Source organism: Rhinatrema bivittatum, chromosome 4, assembly GCF_901001135.1.
Source record: "Rhinatrema bivittatum chromosome 4, aRhiBiv1.1, whole genome shotgun sequence".
NCBI lineage: Eukaryota > Metazoa > Chordata > Amphibia > Gymnophiona > Rhinatrematidae > Rhinatrema > Rhinatrema bivittatum.
This window is the reverse complement of record NC_042618.1, coordinates 438198875-438218727: the sequence shown is the minus strand read 5'-3', so window position 1 is coordinate 438218727 and position 19853 is coordinate 438198875. Positions and strand designations below refer to the sequence as shown.

The window sequence follows — 19853 nt, the reverse complement described above, 5'->3', positions numbered from 1 at the left end:
GCTGACTTTGTTCCATTAAACCATGTCTTTCTATATGTTCTGTGATTTTGATGTTTAGAACACTTTCCACTAATTTTCCTGGCACTGAAATCAGGCTAACCAGACTGTAGTTTCCCGGATCGCACCTGGAGCCCTTTTTAATAAACTTATTATTAATATTCAATAGTTTCATAGTTAATGAAGTCAGCATATTCTGTAAAGTCTTTTCGGTTAATTGTTTTTACTGTTTTAAACTGTTATATGTAAAGCTGGTTGCTAAATTATTGTTTCACTGTAAACCGAGGTGATGTATTCCTTTACGTACCTCGGTATAAAAGAACCTATAAATAAATAAATAAATAAATAAATAAATATTGAGGTTACATTAGCTATCCTCCAGTCTTCTGGTACAATGGATGATTTTAATGATAGGTTACAAATTTTTACTAATAGGTCTTAAATTTCATTTTTTAGTTCCTTCAGAACTCTGGGGTGTATACTCTTCAGTTTGTCAATCAGCTCTACCACATCTTCTAGGTTCACCATGATTTGGTTCAGTCCATCTGAATCATTACCCATGAAAACCTTCTCCGGTATGGGTACCTCCCCAACATCCTCTTCTGTAAACACCGAAGCAAAGAAAGCATTTAATCTTTCCGCGATGGCCTTATCTTCTCTAAGTACCCCTTTAACTCCTCGATCATCTAACGGTCCAACTGACTCCCTCACAGGTTTTCTGCTTCAGATATATTTTTTAAAGTTTTTACTGTGAGTTTTTGCCTCTACGGCCAACTTCTTATCAAATTCTCTCTTAGCCTGTCTTATCAATGTCTTACATTTAACTTGCCAATGTTTATGCATTATCCTATTTTCTTCTGTTGGATCCTTCTTCCAATTTTTGAATGAAGATCTTTTGGCTGAAATAGCTTCTTTCACCTCCCCTTTTAATCATGCCGGTAATCGTTTTGCCTTCTTTCCACCTTTCTTAATGTATTGAATACTTCTGGATTGTGCCTCTAGGATGGTATTTTTGAACAATGACCACGCCTCTTGCACTCTTTTTACTTTTGTAGCTGCTCCTTTCAGTTTTTTTCTAACAATTTTTCTCATTTTATCAAAGTTTCCCTTTTGAAAGCTTAGCACGAGAGCCTTGGATTTGTTTACTGTTCCACTTCCAGTCATTAATTCAAATTTGATCATATTATGATCACTATTGACAAGTGGCCCCACCACCGTTACCTCTCTCACCAAATCCTGTGCTCCACTGAGAATTAGATCTAAAATTGCTCCCTCTCTCGTCTGTTCCTGAACCAATTGCTCCATAAAGCTATCATTTATTCCATTCAGGAACTTTATCTCTCTAGCGAGTCCCAATGATAAATTTACCCAGTCAATATTGGGGTAATTGAAGTCTCCCATTATTACTGCACTACCAATTTGGTCCACTTCCCTAATTTCTCTTAGCATTTCACTGTCAGTCTCACCATCTTGACCAGGTGGATGGTAGTATACTCGTATCGCTATAGTCTTCCCCGACACACAAGGGATTTCTACCCATAAAGATTCAATTGTGCATTTAGTCTCATGCAGGATGTTTATCCTGTTGGACTCTATGCCATCCCAGACATAAAGCGCCACACCGCCTTCCGGGTGCTCCTCTCTGTCTTTGCGATATAATTTGTACCCCGGTATAGCACTGTCCCATTGTTTGTCCTCCTTCCACCATGTCTTTGAGATGCCAATTAAGTCTGTCATCATCACTGCTATACATTCTAATTCTCCCATCTTACTTCTTAGACTTCTGGCATTAGCATACAAACATTTCAAAATTTGATTTTTGTTTGTATTTTCATTCTGCTTTTTAATTAATAGGGATAAGTTAGAATTTTTTAGCTCAGGTGAGTTTTTAGTTACAGGCACTTGGACTACTTTTCTTATTATTGGAACCTCACTGTCAGGATGCCCTAATTCTAATGCATCATTAGTATCCTTTGAAGATACCTCTCTCCGAACCATGCGCTGCTGAGCGACTGTCAGCTTTCCCCTTTGTTCTACTTTAAAAGCTGCTCTATCTAGACTGCCCAACAAGCTTATAGTAACACCAGCTGTTCTATACAGGTCTCTCCCATAAAAGTATCATCAGGAGGTGGCATCTGCCTTGCAAGTTACCCCCTATACTTATTTTCCCAAACCATTAAAGTTGGTTTCTGTCTGAGTTCAATTCCCCTTTATCTCTTGCCATTGAAGCAGAGAGCAATGTAGGAATTACAACACAAGTATAAGGCTTATTAGTTAAGGGTAGTAACAGCCGCATCAGTAAGTTACCTCCATGCTTATTTGTTTACCTAGACCGTAAAATTCTTGTCCTTGTTGGTTGCTGTGTGAAATTAATTCTCCTTTTCCTCTTTTCCCCTTTTCCCCTTCCGTTAAAGCAGAGAGCAATAATGAGTTGTATCAACAGTATGAAGGCTTAATGGTTAAGTGTAGTAACCGCCACACCAGCAAGTTACCCCCATGTGCTCTTTTCCTAATTTCCATCCTCTAGCCTTTAGGGATTCACATTGTTTATCCCTTGCCCCTTTGAAATCTTTCACTGTTTCCGTCTTCACCACCTCCTCTGGAAGAGCATTGCAGGCATCCACCACCCTTTCTGTGAAGAAATATTTCCTGACGTTGGCTCTGAGTTGTCCTCCCTGAAGTTTCATGATGTGACCCCTAGTTCTACTGATTTCTTTCCAACGGAAAAGGTTTGTCGAATGTGTATCATTAAAACCTTTCAGGTATCTGTTGGTCTGTATCATATCCCCCCTGCACCTTCTCTCCTCCAGGGTATACATATTTAGTAGAGATGTGAATCGTGTCCTCGATCGTCTTAACGATCGATTTCGGCTGGGAGGGGGAGGGAATCGTATTGTTGCCGTTTGGGTGTTTAAAGTATCGTGAAAATCGTGAGCCGGCACACTAAAACCCCCTAAAACCCACCCCCGACCCTTTAAATTAAATCCCCCACCCTCCCGAACCCCCCCCCCAAATGCCTTAAATTACCTGGGGATCCAGCGGCGGTCCGGAACGGCAGCGGTCCGGAACGGCCTCCTGCAATTGAATCGTGTTGTCTTCAGCCGGCGCCATTTTTCAAAATGGCGGCGCAAAATGACGGCGGCCATAGACCAACACGATTCGACTGCAGGAGGTCGTTCCGGACCCCCGCTGGACTTTTGGCAAGTCTTGTGGGGGTCAGGAGGCCCCCCCAAGCTGGCCAAAAGTCCCTGGGGGTCCAGCGGGGGTCTGGAAAACGATCTCCTGCCGCGAATCGTTTTTCGTACGGAAAATGGCGCCGGCAGGAGATCGACTGCAGGAGGTCGTTCAGCGGGCATTCCGGACAAATCTGATTGACTTCCCCTGATGAATCCATGCTGCCTCGGGTCCAGCAATCCTCCTGACTGTAGATAATTCACTAAACTTTCCTTCAGCAGAGTCTCCATTAATTTGCCCACCACCGAGGTCAGGCTAACCAGCCTGTACTTTCCAGCCTCCTCTCTGCTCCCACTCTTGTGAAATGGGACCACCACCGCTCTTCTCCAATCACTCGACACCTCTCCCGTTTCCAGGGATCTACTGAACAAGTCACTCAGCGGACCCACCAGCACATCTCTGAGCTCCCTCAGTATCTTGGGATGAACCTCATCAGGCCCCATGGCTTTGTCCATTCTCAGTTTTCCTAGCTCTTCTCATACGTTCTCTTCTGTAAACAACTTTGTCTACTCTACCCATCCACAATCTTGTTAACTAGCGATGGTCCTTCTCCAGGGTCTTCTTTAGTGAAGACCGAACTGAAGTATTTGTTTAATATCTCCTCCATGTCTTTGTCTCTCTCCACATATTGATCATTGTCACCTTTCAATTTCACAATACCACTTTGGACCTTTCTTCTATCTCTGATATATCTGAAAAATGTTTTATTTATTTATTTATTTAAGGTTTTTTTATACCGGCATTCATGAAAAAATTCACATCATGTCAGTTTACATAAAAACAGGGGTGCGATGAATACAACAACGAACATAAATAAACGTGCTGAAGAGATGCAGTTACAATTAACAAGGGCTGTTGAACTGGGGTGAAGGAATTAAAGAGAGAAAGAAGAGGTTAATTATATACAAATATACAATATGTACAGTGTATAATATATACAGCTACTGTGTCAAGTGTTTGCTGGTGAGGCGTATTAGATGGGGTTCGGGAAGGCTTGCCTGAACAGCCATGTCTTGAGTCTTTTCCTAAAGGTTAGGAGACATGGCTCGTTTCTGATGTCTGGGGGGATGGAATTCCATAAAGGTGGGCCAGCTGTGGAAAGGGCTCGGTCTCTTAAGGTGCTGTGGTTAGTGGTTTTGGTAGGTGGAACATGGAGGCATCCTCTGTAAGCTTCCCTGGTCGGTCTTGTTGATTTGTGTAAGCGGAGGGGAACTTGAAGGTCGATTGTGGTATGTTGGTGGATGATTTTATATATCAGGGTGATAGATTTGTAGATGACTCTGAAATGAATTGGTAACCAGTGAAGGTCTTTTAGGACTGGGTAGATGTGGTCTCTTTTCCTGGTGTTTGTTAGTAGGCGGGCTGCAGCGTTTTGAACCATTTGGAGCGGTTTGGTGTATGAGGAAGGGAGACCAAGTAAAGTAGAGTTGCAGTAGTCTAACTTAGAGAAAATGAGAGCTTGGAGGATGGTTCTGAAGTCTTTGGCATGGAAGAAGGGTCTTATCCTTTTTAAAACTTGCAATTTGTAGAAGCAGTCTTTGGTTGTTCTGTTGATGGAGGCTTTGAAGTTCAGCTTATTGTCGATTAGCACCCCTAGATCCCTCACTTGAGTGGTTTGTGGGTTGGTTGGATGACCGACGGTCAGATTGTTGTTGTCGGGAGTTATGAGTAATATTTCGGTTTTGGAGGAGTTTAGTACAAGATTCAGGCTGTTGAGGAGGCGTTTGATTTCTAGGTGACAGGACTCCCAGTAGTCGAGGGTTTTTGAGTATGAATCTTTGATGGGGATCAGGATCTGGATATCGTCTGCATAGAGAAAGTGTTTTAAGTTGAGGTTGGTGAGGAGTTGGCAAAGTGGTAGGAGGTAGATATTAAAGAGTGTAGGAGATAAAGAGGAGCCTTGTGGGACTCCTATAGTTGAGTCGTGGCGTGATGATTCTTTGTTATGGATTTTGACTTTATAACTCTGTTGGTGAGAAACGATTTGAACCAGGAGAGAGCCGATCCAGAGATTCCTATTGCAGCTAGCTGGTTGATGAGGATGGAGTGATTGATGGTATCAAAGGCTGCCGAAAGATCCAGAAGGACCAATAAAAAGGATTGGCCTTTGTCGAGACCTAGGATGAGGAGGTCTGTAAGGGAAGGGATTCGGTGCCAAGATTTTTGCGGAATCCATGTTGCGAGGTTGAGAGAAGTTTGTTATCTTCGATGTAGTCTGATAGTTGAGAGTTCACAAGCCTTTCCATAATTTTAGCGATGAAGGGGAGATTGGCTATTGGGCGGTAATTGTTGGGGTCTTTTAGTTCCAGATTGGGTTTTTTTAGGAGAGGTTTGAGTGAGGCCTGTTTGAGGTCTTCTGGGAAGGAACCTTGGGAGAGCAGCAGTTGATAATGTCCGCCAGTGTTTTGGAGATGGTGTCTGGGATTGAGAGGAGGAGTTTGGTGGGAATATGGTCCGCCGGGTGTGAACATGGTTTCATTCTTCTAAGGATGGTTTGAATTTCAGAGGATGAGGTGGGTTCAAAGTTTTCGAGGTGAGTGTTTCTGATGGGAGTCAGCAGAGCCGATGGTAGGGGGGGGGATCTTAGATGGTAGTTGAGTGAGAAGGTTCTTGATTTTGTTTTGAAAAAAGAGAGCGAGTTCTTCTGCCTTTGATTGCGCTTGATTACTGGGGCATTCTGGGGAGGGTGCTTGAGTGAGAGAGGAGACATAGGCGAATAGAGCTTTAGCGTCAAAGACCATGTTGTGTATTTTGGCTGCATAAAAATCCCTTTTTGACTTAGAGGTGGAGGCCTTGTACAGGTGTAGCGTGAGTTTGTAGGCAGCGAGTGTACTGGCGTTTGGAGATTTCCACCAGTTGGCCTCCTTTTGTCTTAAATTTTGTTTAAGCCTTCTAAGTTCGTTGGTGAACCAGGGTTGTCTTTTGGAGGCATTAGGGTGGATTTTTTTTGTTGTTAGAGGACAGAGCTTGTTGGCTATAGTTTCTGTGATTGTATTCCAGGAGTGGAGAGCAGTGTTGGGGTCGGTTAGGTCTATAGTGGGGAGGTGTTTGGCCAGATGATTGTTGAGGTCCTCACCTCGCTTTACTTCATTGGCAATTCTTTTTTCCGCCTGACATTTTGATGACTTTCTTCATCTCCCTCAGTTTCACTAGATATTCTTCCCAGAGTTCCTTATCTTGGGATTCTTTATATTTCTTGAACGCTGTTCTTTTTGCTTTTATTGTGACAGCCACCTCCTTTGAGAAGCACATCAGTTTCTTATTTCTCTTACTTTTTTTTACTTTTCTAACATATAAATTTGTTGCTTTTGTGATTTCACCTTTTAGTTTGGCCCGCTGTTGTTCCACCTCTCCCATTTTCTCCCAGTCTTTTAGTTCTGCCATTAAGTGATTATGAGATTATTACAGATCTAAATACGGTATGCTAGTCCATTTGAAATTAGATAAAGGAATGAGAGAGTTCAAAGAAGTACTGATTGCACCTCTCACAGTTCTGTTCAGCTTGTCTTTCAAAAGCAGAAGGGTTCTAACAAACCGGAAGAAAGCAGATATAGTCCCATTCCACAAAAGAAGGAAGCAAAGGAAGACTCCCACTGTCATCGCCTTACTCCTCTTTACCTTGATTAAGCATAAGGTGGGGGGAAACATTCTCAGGGGAAAAGGAATAAGGGATTGCTGCTAGGTTACATCTTGCTTGCTGTACCCACACAGAGTCACACACACAGTTCTATAATTATCCGTTAAATGTAAGTGGAAAAAAATGGAGAGAGACATTCTGATATTTAGAAAGCTTCAATAAGGTACAAGAAGGTTACATTTTCTGTAATGAAAGAAGCTCTGGTAAAAGGGGACATAGAATAAAGGTACAAGAAGGATGGGAGGTAAAACATGAGGAAATTCTGCTTTACCAAGAAGGGAGTGAAGGGATAACCTACCAGCAGACTGTTAGAAACCCAATCAGTGATGGTATTCAATCATGCTGAGAACAATTAAAGAGGAGAATGCTAAGGGCAAGGGAAAACAATGACTGTATATTAACTAGGGCCCCAGTAGGCAAGGGCAGCAGATACACAATTTGGGCTAACAGTTCCTTGCCAACAGCCTTGGAGAAGAGCTTTGAAAACAAATATAGAAAATACCAAGAGCTCACAAATAGTGAGAGAGGAAGGAGGGGGAAAGCTAGGGAGAGGAGTTGATGGAGAAGAGAAAAATGCTAGTCTTGTGTGCTTTAGAATATAAATGGTAAGGACTTTGCCTTCCTCAAAGGCCTTTCATACAGCGGGGGGAGGGGTATTTTAAAACTGTCCATGGGTTCTTTTTACCTGTGCACTTTAGACTAATTTTCAAAGGGAAAGTACATGCATGCTTTGCCTTTGAAAAATGTCCCAGAGAATCTACTTGTACACGTTTACACCTGATAATTTGTGTGAGTAGTCTTTCCAAGGAAAAACAAATCCCTCCCATCTCTGCCCCAGGAATGCCTCCCCTACTGTGGGTAAAAGTATGCACTCAGAGGCCTTACAGTGTATTTTTATGTGAATATAAAGTGGGCAATTTTCTAAAAGCCCATGTCTGTGGATGAAGTAGTATTTTATCCAAGAAAATGGGTGTGAAAATTGCCCTCTTTATGGGTAATGATGTTTTGTTAAACTGCAAAGGTTGAGAGCCAGTTTTTTTGTGACTTCAGTTACCAGTGAGCAGAAAGCATAGATTGGATACACTATATCAGTTCTCCTGGGTTTTATATATGGGAAAATAGTTTAGGATTTCTCACCCCAGTGCCTTTAGCCACTCAACTTTCATTTTTCTTGTTGGATTACTGTCTTTCGGGTGCTTTGTTACATTTTGTGAAAGAGATCTTAAATTAGCATTTAGCAAATCAATTCTCTTTACCTAGAACATTTAATAAAGATGTTAATTACATAATTACCATTTTTCTGTGTACATTTAAAGGTGAATTTTCAAAGAGTGGCACGCGTATATATCAGCGCATGTGTAAAAAGCATATAATTGCATATATGCTATTTGAAAAACCTCAAGATACATGTTTAAGTAAGGGTACATGAGTAAATTTGCATGTGTAAAAAAGGGGCGGGCCAGGTGCATTCCAGGGTGGGGCCAGCATTTACATGAGTAAGTTGCTATTTTATAAACTATTTACACATGTAAATTTGGCAGCTTACTCGTATATTTACACCTGTCCTATATCTGAAGTAAGTGATCGTAAACATCTTAAAAGTGACATACTAACAGGGTGGGGGGTCTGGGTGAAATGGGGGGAGTTCAGGATGAAGGACCTGGAGGGTCTCGATGATCTGCAGATGGACTGGGTAAACTGGTAGACTAATTGGTAAAACTGGCATGTTAGGAAATCTTCCTACATACGAGCGTAAAAACTGACTTATAGGAGAAGGAAAATACGTCTAATTTACACATGTTAAATTTACTTGTGTATAACTTTAAAATTAGAAGTTGTGTACACTTATCTGGCTAGATTCCAACTTATCTGGCTAAGAAGCAGCTTAGCTGATACTTATCCGGATAAATTCTGAGTTTTAGAGCAAAAGAATGGCTTTGATGCTACTTAGCTGGATAAATTAGAATTTTCTGGAAAAGAGCCGCTACTTATCCAGTTAACTTGGAACCTGTCCAGCTAAGTAGAATAATGTATTTACATGTTTTTTTTTACATGTGTGCATGTTCTGTATATTTTATAACCTGCGTACATCATATACATGCATGTTAGAAAATACCAGAGAAGACTTGCACATGTCCATATACATGTGCATGCATGCGCAGGTTTTAAAGTTATCCTCTTATAGTGGTTCATAGTTTTTATTTACATTAAAAAAGTATGGCAATCTTTAAATTCCTATATCATAGTTTGGGGGTTTTCTTTTTTAAATAAAAGCATATTGTCCATATTAATTATTTTATTGACTAACAAAATGTTCATGTATAATAGGCAAATTAATTTAAAGTTCAGTCTATATAGCGTTATCTGTTAAAAGTTACTCCTTCCTGGTAAATGCTGTGCTTATATCTGCAGGCTGTAGATAACCTGGAAATCAAACACATCAGCTCTGTGCAGATTGAGGAAGAGATTGTCTTGTCAGCTAAAGCAAGAATAAAAGCTGTGATTGTAAATAACATTCTAGGACCAAACAGGTTGGTGACCTCTATAAAGAGGAAACCTAGAGAGAGCCATTATTATCTAATTTGAAAGTTAGCAAACACTATGGCTCCGGTGTGAAGTTAAGCTTATTGAAACTTTGCAGACCTAGATTCTTAATTTAAGCTATGCTTTAGACTAGTGTTTCTTAACCAAGCCCTTTCGGCACACCTAGCCAGTTAGGTTTCCAGGGATGTCTACAGTGAATATGCATGAGATAAATTCACATACAATGAAGGCAGTGCATGCAAATTTATCTCATGCATATTCATTGTAGATATCCTGAAAATCTAACTGCTAGGCGTGTCCTGAGGTTTGAGTTGAGAACACCTATTTTAGAATGTTGACTTATTTTGCATTGTGGGCGAATACTTATAATACAATTCCACATCTACATCCTATATTAAACAGATGGTAGAAAATGCCTCAGGTTTAGAAAAAAACAAAAAACTAACAAACCTGATTTCAGCAGCTTAACCACTCTTGATTTGCAAATTAAAAAATGTTGTAGTTAAGTCCTCTCAGATTAATGTAAAATATAGAATATTATCATTTTCATATCTTAGTTTTTGAAATATAGATGTCAATTTTGAAGCAAAATTTTGTTTGTCATAGTGCAACAATAATAATAAAACTACAAGAACCTAGCTAAATTGTTTTTAAAGATCTTTCAACTTTGGTAAATTTCTTTTAATTCTATTTCTGGTTATGTATGATTAAAAAAAAGTGCAAAAAACATATTCTAAGATGTTGTATTTTGGTAGAGTATTCAAATGAAAATGTGTCCTGAACTGTTAATTAAGTGGGATGGAGCTAAGAAGAGAATGAAAAACAACTTTACTGTGCATCTGGTTTAGGAGGCATTATCATGACACAACTGCCTCAGGTGCGACCGCCTCCTCTTGCCTACCTATAATTAACCCCTCACCCCATCCCTGTGCCAAATTTCATGTTGTATTTATAAGATAACTCTGTCATACAATTATTCTAAAAGAAGATCTTTATTGGATGGATATGGCACAGATAGGTCAATTGCATACAACAATTCAATTACTAAACAATTACTAACATTCATTCAATTACAAACATCAATTACAAACATCAATTACTAATCTTTTCTCTATCTCCAGCAGTGACCACACCCTTGCCTGCTGAATTTTCATTCACTAACTTCTCCTGGGCTCAAGCTACAGCAATGTAGCGCTATTATCAAGCAGGGCCATCAAAGCCGTGCTCCAATTCACAAGTGCTTTATAGAATCATGCTACAGGAATGTAGCGCCCTTGGGGGACGCAGGGCCGTTGAAGCCTCACCGCACAGGTTATTCTGCAATTCGATCCCGATTACTGATTAAATTCTCTGCGATGCAATGAAGTCCTGCTCCATAAAAGAGTATGTTCCCTCTTTAAGCATGCAAACACAATTTGGGTGGTGTGCAGCCAATTCTGGCCATCAAGCTGAAGACTTGACAGGCAACTCATCCTGCTATCACTCACCCATGCAATGTAGGAGCAGGAAAACCACGCTACTTAGTATTCTCTACCTGGCCAGCTTTCCAGAATTGCACATGCCATGCACCCCAGGTCATAGTCAATCCCTGACTCTATATTGTGACGACATAGCAAAAACACGTAAGCCACCCCCAAGTGGGCGGGCTGAGTGGGAAAACCACCCAAAGAAGAGGCTGGCGGGTAGGCCAGCTCACCCTTAAAATATATTCACTGGCCTACCCCAGCCTCTGCCCCGCCCTTTGCCCTGGAGGCAGAGCACCTCCCCAATTGTGGCCTCTCCACCTTAACTGGGGTGGGTGGGCTCCAGTGTTACAAAACATGCAGTAAAGAACAAACCTAAAACAAAAGAGATATCACTGATACATAACTGTTGATCACATTAATGGACCATTTTAATGTAATCTGCACAACAGAATTAGGCCAGAAAAAATTCAAGCTATTTTCAAAAGGACCTTGGATTGCTTTTATTTAAGTAGTGTGTGGGTGATAGAACCTAATATCCCTTTTTAATGACAAATTGTTTGATAAACCAGTAAAAGTACAATTTTAGAGATAGACATTTTGCTGATGTGAGAATCTCTTGCTAAGCTAAAAGGTATGCATTTGGGACCTATTTCATTCTTCTGAATGATAGCTATTTAGTCCATTAGTGGAATTTATTCTTCTAGACTGGCCTCCTGTTGGTTTCACTGTGGAGAAGCAGGTGTGTGCTTCCAAAGTGTCTTTACAAGTGGCTCAGCAGGGCTCCTCAGCCGTACATTCGCAGGAGATGGCTCATCTGTTTAATCCTTATGTTTTAGTCAACCTTTCTTATTATGCAGACAGAGCTCCTGATGCTCAGCTGGATTTTGACTCTCAGAATGAATTGATGGAGCTCTTTGATCTTAGCTGTGTATTGCATCCGTTTCATCTTTCATCTTAATGCATGATCTTCCCAACTCAACTAGTGCACTCTTTTTTTTTTTTTAATGAACTATATCAATTTTACTTTGTTCTGCTTTTTGGCAAGCTTATTGTCCTTTTTTTTCCCCTGCAATGAACTTGATTGCAAAACTTTAATTTAGTATCAATTAAACAGGCATGTATATTGCAAATAAAGGAGATTTACCAGAGCTAAACATCTACAGTACCTGAATGTAATCCGCTTTGAAGTGCCAGAAAAATGGAATGTAAACCAAATAAATAAAATACATATACATTTTCTTAATATGAGACTTTAGAAATAGCCTTTTGTTTAAAAACTAGCACCTTAAAGCCCCAAAACTTTCTTGAGCATATATAAATGGCTTTGCAAATTATGCATGCACTGTTATCAGCAGAACAGACAGAAGCAGAAGATATAATTTCATCCAAAATATTAAGCTGCGCAGCTTTTCATACAGAAGACGCAATTTTTTCACAACTAACTTTTCTCCTGAGGCTTGTATGCAAATAAGCCTGGTAGAAAAGTTATGTGCTTAATTTTCTTATTGGTGACCACATGTAGGTTTCCATTGAAATGAGTTAATGAGTTGCTTTGCATGATATTGCAATCTCAGGAGCTCATTAACTCAGAATATATGTAAATTTATGCACTCGGGGTCGATTTTAAAAACAGCGCGCGGCCGTCCATGTGCATGTGGTTCCCGGTGTGCGCACATGGCCACGTCGATTTTATAACATGTGCGCGCCGGTGCACATATTATAAAATCATATGGCCGCGCACACATGTGCAGGCAGTGGGGTAGATTTTAAAAAAGAGCGCGATCGCGTACTTTTGTTCGCGCAGCAGGCGCAAACAAAAGTACGCTGGATTTTATAAGATACGCGCATATCTTATAAAATCCTGGATCGGCGTGCGCAAGGCTGCTGATTTTGGGCAGCCTGCGCATGCCAAGCCACACAGCCTGCCTCCGTTCCCTCCGAGGCCGCTCCGAAATCGGAGCGGCCTCGGAGGGAACTTTCTTTCGCCCTTCCCTCACCTTCCCCTCCCTTCCCCTACCTAACCCACCCCCCCGGCCCTATCTAAACCCCCCCCCCTTACCTTTGTCCCTCGATTTACGCCTGCTAGAAGCAGATGTAAATCTACGCGCGCCAGCGGACTGCTGGCGCGCCATCATCCAACCCGGGGGCTGGTCCGGAGGCCTCGACCACGCCCCTGGGCCGGTGCCATGCCCCCGGTCCCGCCCCCGAAATGCCACATCATTCGGCCCCGCCCCCGACATGCCCCCTTAAAAAAACCGGGACTTATGCGCGTCCCGGGGCTCTGCGCGCGCTGGCGGCCTATGCAAAATAAGCGAGGGCCCTGCTCGCGTAAATCCGGGCGGATTTACGCAAGCAGGGCATTTAAAATTCACCCGAGTATGCGCAGGAGGGGCGAATTTTCGTTAAATACGCGTAGTGATGCAATCGGGCCTTCCCTAGTTCCCTCCCAGTCTGCTCCAATTAAGGAGCAGACTGAGAGGGAACTTCCCTACCTTCCTACCTAAACTTCCTCCCTCTTTCCCTTAAATCTAACCTACCTTTTCCCAAATTTTTTATTTTATTACTTACTGCTCCTCTGGAGCAACAGTAATCTCCGCATGCACTTCCTCGGAACAGCGGCTAATGACTGCTGTTCCGGCCGGCCTCTGCCCCATCCCACCTCGCCCCTTCCTGCCCAGACCACGCCACCCGGCCCACCTCTTTTCGGGGCCCGACACTTGTGCGTGTATCGCTTACGCAAGTGGACGGGCCCTTTAAAAAATGCGTGCGGCGTGCGCAGGGCCCAGCCATGCATGTATCTGCCAGTATTCGTACACGTGGCCCTTTGAAAATTAGGGCTATAGTGCACTAGGTGCAAAAAGGCCATTTTGTGTAAAAATGTGCAAAAGCCCGAGACACTGGCCTGTTGTGTGTATTTATGCAATAGCCAGCCATCTGAGAAAACCTTCACACTTTACTTCTTCGGCCTGCTATAGGAATTAAAATTCTTGAAATTCATGTTATAGGTTTGCTGCAATATAACCAGGACTAATATCAGATAGTTCACGTCTTACAGACTGCAGGTTAAAATGTTATGATTGTAATTGACTTAGAAATTTCTGTTTAAACTTATTCCATGACATATGTTAGATCAGTAAACTTGCACTCTGATCTTGTCATTTTTAAGTGACATGCATTGATAAACATTCAAGGCATCCAGTTCCTCTCTGACTTATAAAATCAACAGACATATCTAATATTTATTAATCTCTTATTCCTAACTGAACCTAAATATCAATTCAAAAACGATTGTGGTTTGGCTTGCATGATTACATTTTAGCACAAGACGAGTGATGTTCAAACTGCACGCATAGGTAAGTCCACAAAAAGGTCCCTAAGTTAAACCAATTTTCAAAATTGACTAAATTCATTTTGAAAATTATCCCACGAAAACTACCCCAAGCAAGTGACATTTGCTATTTGGTGCAAACACAGGGGTAGATTTTAAAAGGAGCGCATGGGGCGTACATGTGCGCATGCTACCCAGCGCAGGCGCAAGCAAGTTATAAAATCAGGGGTCGGCGCACAATTGTGCACTTTGCGCACGCCGAGTCGCACTGCCTTCCCCTGTTCCCTTACCCCCACCCCACCTTCCCTTCCCCTACCTCCCCTGTCCTTTCCCCCCTACCTTTTTTTTCTGCTTTTTTTTTATTTCATAATTTACTTCAGCCCTAGGGCAGAAATAAGTTGCGTGCACCGACCGGCTGCTGGCGCGTGATCCCCGGCACAGCAGCAAGTATGGCATTTGTGCCGGGAGCCTGACCCCGTCCTCAGACTGCCTCGCCCCGCCCCCTCCCCGCCCCTTTATGCAAGCCCCAGGACTTATATGCGCCCCAGGCCTTTACGCGCGTCACCAGGCCTTTTTAAAATAGGTCCGGCGCGTGTAACCTTTTTAAAATCCGGCCCCCAGTTTTTTTGAGAACTTACACACAGTGCTATATTTTATAAAATATGCATGCAACTCCAAACAACTCTGCCTCAAGGAACACTTCGACTCAGTCCTTGTAAATTTACGTGTAAACATGTTATACAGTATTTGTGTAAGTTTACCTATAATATTGGGTGGGCAGTTTTATAAAAGGTCATTTCTGCATGTAAAATAGTGTTTTACATGTAAAAGTCCTAAGAAATTACCTCAGTAAGTGTAATATTTAATATATGTAAAATGTTGTAATCTCAGTTTAGTCTTTCATATTGCCTTTTAATATATTGTCAATATTGTAATGTTATATGCGATAGTTGTTCCTTTCTAAGCAGCAGCAGTTATATATTGATCATGTAATTCCAAACCTGTCAATCCACTTATACGTCAGTAAAGGTCTGATGACTCATGTGAATCAAATTCTAGAGTTATCAAAAGGTCTTTCCTCAAGAGAGAGATTATCTTGATATCAAACTATAGTTCATTGCGCTAAATATACCACATATGTTTGTATTGGTCTTGTACTAGTTTTTATTGCCTTTTAATAATCTCTTTTTTCATTAAAGATGTGCATTCATTTTACCTAAATGGGTAAAACAAGATAAACAAGGCCATTTTCGGATTGTGCCGAATGGAATGAACTGAAAATGGCCTTTCCTGAAAATACCCAAGAATTGTCAGGTATTTTTGATTCATAAATAAAAAGACAATGGGCCTCCTGGAGGCCCTCCAGTCCCCATGCCACCCCCCAAGAAAGCTTTGGGGCCTGGGACTACCCAGGTCCCTTTGACCTCCCCCTCTAGGTTTGCCAACTGACTCCAGATTTTCCTGACAGGCTGATTCAGTCCTGGATTTATCTCAATGTCTGCATGGACTTTCAGTCTTGCTTTTCTTGGAAAAATCAATAGGGACACCAGACTTACAAATCCATGCAGGCAGTGAGGACTGATTCAGCCTGGTCTGAATATCTGGAGCCAGTTGGCAACCCTATCCCCACGTTCCAATCTCATAACAATCAAGCCAGGGGCCCAGGTCTACCGGGCTGGGCCTCCCCAAGCCCCTCCTACCTCCTATGGAAACATTTGCCAGGGCTGGATCTCCACCCCAGCCTCCTTTCTATGGGAGTCCTTAGAATGCAAAGGACAGGAGTTGTCCTGCTTCAGCAGTGTCAGATTTAAAAATGGAACCGACTGCAAGGAGAAAGGTGTCAAAGAAAGGTCCCCAGCTCTGGCAAATGTTTCTGTGGAGACAGCAAGAAGGGGCCCAGGGATATCCAGCTGAGTAGGCCTAGAGCCTGGGCTTCATTGTTATGAGGCTGGAAGAGAGGCCCCAGCTGGGTCTAGCTTAGCCCAGCCAGGTAGGCCCCAACGCCTTGTATGAAGGAGGGTGGTTGAAAGGAAGGGGATTTTTTTTGTTTTCTTTTTTAATGTTCTTTTCAGTTTAAGAAATGAAAAAAATAAAAAAAAAATTAAATAACTGAAAAATCAAAAACCTCTGAAATGAAAAAGTGAACCAAAACAATTTTTTTTTTTTTGCTACATATGGTTGTTTCTATTTTCTTCTTCTTCTTCTTCTTCTTCTCCACCTTTGATTTACCATGACTGGTTGTCCCCAACTTTTCATCATCCATCCATTGGCCTGGTTTTCAGGATATCCACATTGAATATTCATGATATTTTTTTTATTTATTGACCTTATTGAAGAGGTTCACACAAGGTGATATATAGCAAGTTAATCTGACTGTGGGTATGCAATTGTCTATGAACCAGATTATTTAGCATATCATGGTTTTCCTGAAAAAAGAACATAGACCTATTAGTGATGCCCAAAAACCAGAGTTGGGCACTTACGAATGTGTGAATTTTAAAAACATAGGTACATGAATGAATCTAAGGATTTTCTCATAAAATCCTTGAAGGTTTACCCATAATCCTAATTTTAAAATGTCCAAACATCGTAGTTGTGAACCATTGTTAAAATGTACCAAATATGGCAAAATCATGTCAAATTTTCAAAAAATTGAGTTGAACAGATTGGGCCACAACTGTGGTGGGTATTTTTAAACCATATTTTTGCCATGAACCTAGCAAAATCCACAGATTTATGTGGAAATCTGACTGTATTGCTTCTGTGGTGAACAGATCTGTACATTTCAAATGGGGTCCTTTGTTGCCTGCACTGCTTGGAAACATCAGAGTTCATTAAATTTGTTCCAATTTTCTGATTTTCATCCTCTTTTCTTATTAACAGTGGTATCTTCTTTTTGGATTTATGGTTTACATTATTATGTCCCTTTCACATTTTGATTGTTTTTTAGGTGCTGCTTGGAGTACAAACCCTACCATTGTCTGCTGTCCTCATTCAGTGGAATTGGACTGGAAATGCTAACTAGCCAGGAGTGTAACCTTAGAGTTTATGGAAAGGAGATTGAGAAACTGAAGCAAATGGTTGCTGATGTGGCCTCTCTGCCATGTAAATGACCATGGAGCTGCTGCTTTTGGACTGCACGGAGATTAATCAGATATAGTAAGTTATCCTAAAGGAAATTAAAGTGATAATACTCAATGCTGCTGGCACCTTTGCAGAGTTTTATTTTTCTTTAAATATTGCTTATAAGTTTTTCTTGAAAGCTAATGTTGGTAGTAAATGTCCATTAAAGATGTGGACCAAACAGTAGAATGATCTTTAGATCATCATATCTGATGATCTCAAGGTTGTAAAACTCTGTGCCAAGGCAATGACCAGAGCCAGAGGAATGCTATGGTACATAGGGAGAGTTATAACCAGTAGGAAAAAGGACATAATAATGCTTCTGTACAAGTCATTGATGAGATCTCATTTGGAATATTGTATATAATTCTGAAGGCCATTAGGGCTCTGTATTCATTTTTAATAAAATGAAAAACACACCAGAAAAAAACATATTTTGCTTCATTTCATTAGAAAATGAACTGAAAAAAAAAAAAGCTTCTAAAATTAGTTTTTTTCTCCATTTTCTTTTGTTTCAGAAATGGAGGGGGAAACCCTATGTTCTCCCCTCCCCAGGTCTTCCCTTACCCTTCCACCCTCCCCAGTCCCAATCTTACTCCATTCATGGGGTTGCAAGCATAAGAAGCAGTTGAAATGAGGTAGGAGAAATCCCCAGCGCCAATGGGTCACATTTTCAAAAGGTCATCAGCATGTCCCTATGAATGCAGAGCCCTAATGGCTGTATAACATATGGGCATACAACGAAACGGGCTTGCTGGATTTTCAAATGGAACATGGTGGGGCAGGAGGCACATTTTGACTTCTTGTGCTTGTGACACCATGGATGTTACAAGATCGGATCTGGGGAGAACAGGGAGATATCAGAAGGCTCAAGGGTGGGGTGGGGGGGGGGGGGTGTTACATTTTTTATTTTGGCAGCACGTCAAGTGTATGGCAGTAGAGAGAGAACCTGACCTCTTCTTTTCTTTTTGTTTCTTCTTTCCCTTTCTTTCTTTTGCTTTGCAGTTATTTCAGTTCAAATACACAAAATAAACTGAAATAGACCATCAAAAAATGAAATTAAAAAAAATGAAATGAATACATTTCTCACAGGACAAGCAGGATGGTAGTCCTCACATATGGGTGACATCGTCAGGATGGAGCCCAATCATGGAACACTTTTGTTAAAGTTTCTAGAACTTTGACTGGCACCTACTGGGCAATCCCAGCAATGCACTGACCCTGCATCCAGCAGGGGTCCCCCTTCAGTCATCTTTTTTCCACGCAGCAGTAGCCATGCGGGTTAAGGAGCTCTTGAGATTCCTGACAGGAATTTTCTTCATAGAACTTCTTTCAAAATTTTCAAAAAAATTCTACCTCATAGGGGCCCCCCTATCGATATCCATACTCTGTGGTCGAAAAATAAGGTTTTACCCTTGTTGCAGTCGATTCCCGTCGAGTTATCCCTTCGGGGCCTACTGGCCATTGACCGCACTGCGGCTAAATTTTTGTCGGAGCCATGGCATTGGGTTTTCGTCAGTGCCCCGACTGTACTCGAGCAATGTCCATCACTGACCTGCATGGGGTCTGTGTTATATGTTTTGGGTCCGACCACAATGTCCTAAATTGCACCAAATGTGCCCAAATGACACTGAAGGGCCGTAAGGCTTGTTTAGAGAAAATGGACTTTCTCTTTCAGTTAAAAACCTTGACTCCATCGATAGCTTCGACGTCGTCCGAGCCGGTGCCATCGACTTCTCGCCAGCACCGGGACACCACTGCTGGTCGACCGGCGTCGACAATTCCAAAGATGTCAATTGCCTTCTTGCCTCCTCAAGAAAAGGACCAAGGAGAGCATCGTGAAAAGCGTCGACACCGGCATCGGAAGGCTCAATCCGTTGATCAGGCACATCCTTGGCATCGACGTCGACAGAGCCACCAACAAAGAAGCCCCGTCCAGAAAAGGCCCCATCCTCTTCTGTGACAGGGTCACCGAGGCGTTCCCCACCTTCAGTGGTGCCGGGATCTGTGATTCCACCTTCACCGGTGGACCCTCCGGCTATGCCAGTGCTGCCACCTACTCCGGTGCCGGGGTTCCACGCCCCAGGCTTCCGCATAGAATTGGATCAGATGATCCAAGAGGCCATCGGTAAAGCACTTCAGGGCTTCCAACCTCCATCGACGCTGGTACCGGTTCACAAGCCGGTCACCGATCCGATTCCCGTAGCACTCGCACTGCTACTGGGTAGACTGGATGCTTTGATCGGTGCCCTGCCTCCGATGGAACCGAGAGCACTGGTGGGTCCAGTGCCTTCTACACTGATTCCATTATCATCGGATGATGAGGAAACACAGATATCCATTCCACCATCTGGGATCTTACCACCGACTCGTCCATCGATGTCACTGGACCCTTCGTTGCCTCCATCGATGCCATCGGTGCCTCCATCGATGCCGTCAGTGCCACCTATGATGCCGTCGATGCCTAGCCCTGGTCCTTCAGGATTAGCACCATTTCTCTCTGCTGGAGACCCACTAGGAGCTG

General features: G+C 42.1%; 1 pseudogene; it reads left to right on the top strand.

The window, feature by feature from the left end:
- Nucleotides 1-19853, top strand: part of LOC115089436 — a 1328227-nt pseudogene that overhangs the window by 235183 nt on the left and 1073191 nt on the right.